Raw genomic sequence first — 2,500 nt, forward strand, 5'->3', positions numbered from 1 at the left:
GGACTAGAGCAGGGAGCATGTGGTTCCCCGGGGTCTGCGGAGGTCAAGGTCCATGCTGTATATGAGTAGCAGCAGGGCCACTGCAGCAGCAGCACATCTTTTTCGACCGTAAAGGAGACAGGAGGCCGACTCACTGCCTCGGCCAAATGGAGAGAGTATCAGCAGGGCCAGTGCAGCAGCAGCACATCTTTTTCGACCGTAAAGGAGACAGGAGGCCGACTCACTGCCTCGGCCAAATGGAGAGAGAATATCAGCAGGGCCAGTGCAGCAGCAAAACCGTGGATCTTTTCCAGCCGCAAGGGAGGGACAGGAGCAAGGTGTGATGTGGGTCCCCGGGGCCCGCTGGAGGTCAGGGAGATCAGCAATTAGCTAGAGGTGGTCAGAGTAGCAGCAGGGCCAGTGCAGCAGCAGCACATCTTTTTCGACCGTAACGGGGACGGGAGGCCGACTCACTCCCTCGGCCAAATGGAGAGAGAATATCAGCAGGGCCACCACAGCAGCAGCAGCAGCAGCAGCAGCAGCAGCAGCAGCAGCAGCACATCTTTTCCGACCGTAAGGGAGACAGGAGGCCGACTCACCCCCTCGGCCAAATGGAGACACAACAGCAGCAGGGCCAGTGGAGCAACATGCACCTTTTTCAGCCGTAAGGGAGACAGGAAGATGTGATGGTGGTCCCCGGGGCCCCTGGAAGTGGGGGAGATCAGCAATTAGCTAGCGAGGAGGGTGCGTACAGCGGACGTGGCAAAGTGTTTCTGGTCCGTGTACCAGAGGCATGTGGAAAAGCTGTCATACCATATGCACGGGGGGAGTACTTAGCAAAGTGCTGCTGGGCAGTGTACCAGGGGCATGGATAAATGTTGTCGTACCATAGGCACGAGGGGAGCGTGTTTCAGGGAGATATCGGGGCAGTGTACCAGGGGCATGTGGAAACGTTGTCGTACCATATGCAGGAGGAGTGTGTGTGGCAAAGTGTTTCTGCCCAGTGTACCAGGGGCATGTGGAAACGTTGTCGTACCATATGCAGGAGGAGTGTGTGTGGCAAAGTGTTTCTGCCCAGTGTACCAGGGGCATGTGGAAACGTTGTCGTACCATATGCACGAGGGGAGCGTGTTTCAGGGAGATATCGGGGCAGTGTACCAGGGGCATGTGGAAACGTTGTCGTACCATATGCAGGAGGAGTGTGTGTGGCAAAGTGTTTCTGCCCAGTGTACCAGGGGCATGTGGAAACGTTGTCGTACCATATGCACGAGGGGAGCGTGTTTCAGGGAGATATCGGGGCAGTGTACCAGGGGCATGTAGAAAAGTTGTCGTACCATATGCAGGAGGAGTGTGTGTGGCAAAGTGTTTCTGCCCAGTGTACCAGGGGCATGTGGAAACGTTGTCGTACCATATGCAGGAGGAGTGTGTGTGGCAAAGTGTTTCTGCCCAGTGTACCAGGGGCATGTGGAAACGTTGTCGTACCATATGCAGGAGGAGTGTGTGGCAAAGTGTTTCTGCCCAGTGTACCAGGGGCACGTTTCAATTAACTTTCTAGAGTACCAGGGGCACAAGGATTTTCCCACCGTTGTTCTGCTTTGTTAGTGGGAGGGGGCTTAAGTGTGGGTCCCCGGGGCCTGCTGGAGGTCAAGGTCCATGGTGGAGACGCGGTGCTATGTAACCGCAAGAGAAGAAGCTAGTGGGGACTAGAGCAGGGGAGCATGTGGGTCCCCGGGGCCTGCTGGAGGTCAAGGACCATGCTGGATATGTGGTGGAGCGTAACTGCAGGAGAAGGAAAGCTACTGGGGGACTAGAGCAGCGGAGCAAGTCGGTCCCCGGGGCCTGCTGGAGGGCAAGGTCCATGCTGGATACGCAGCGGAGGGTAACTGCAGAAAAAGAAGCTAGTGGTGGACTAGAGCAGGGGAGCATGTGGGTCCCCGGGGCCTGCGGGAGTGCAAGGTCCATGCTGGATATGCAGTGGAGGGTAACTGCAGAAAAAGAAGCTACTGGGGGACTACAGCAGGGGAGCATGTGGGTCCCCGGGGCCCGCTGGAGGTCAGGGAGATCAGCAATTAGCTAGAGGTGGTCAGAGTAGCGGCAGGGCCAGTGCAGCAGCAGCAGCAGCAGCAGCAGCAGCACCACCACATCTTTTTCGACCGTAAAGGAGACAGGAGGCCGACTCACTGCCTCGGCCAAATGGAGAGAGAATATCAGCAGGGCCAGTGCAGCAGCAGCACATCTTTTTCGACCGTAAAGGAGACAGGAGGCCGACTCACTGCCTCGGCCAAATGGAGAGAGAATATCAGCAGGGCCAGTGCAGCAGCAGCACATCTTTTTCGACCGTAAAGGAGACAGGAGGCCGACTCACTGCCTCGGCCAAATGGAGAGAGAGTAGCAGCAGGGCCAGTGCAACAGCAGCACATCTTTTTCGACCGTAAAGGAGACAGGAGGCCGACTCACTGCCTCGGCCAAATGGAGAGGGAGTAGCAGCAGGGCCAGTGCACAAAAATGGATCTTTCCCAGC

The sequence above is a fragment of the Oreochromis niloticus genome, unplaced genomic scaffold, assembly GCF_001858045.2.
Source record: "Oreochromis niloticus isolate F11D_XX unplaced genomic scaffold, O_niloticus_UMD_NMBU tig00008751_pilon, whole genome shotgun sequence".
Lineage (NCBI taxonomy): Eukaryota > Metazoa > Chordata > Actinopteri > Cichliformes > Cichlidae > Oreochromis > Oreochromis niloticus.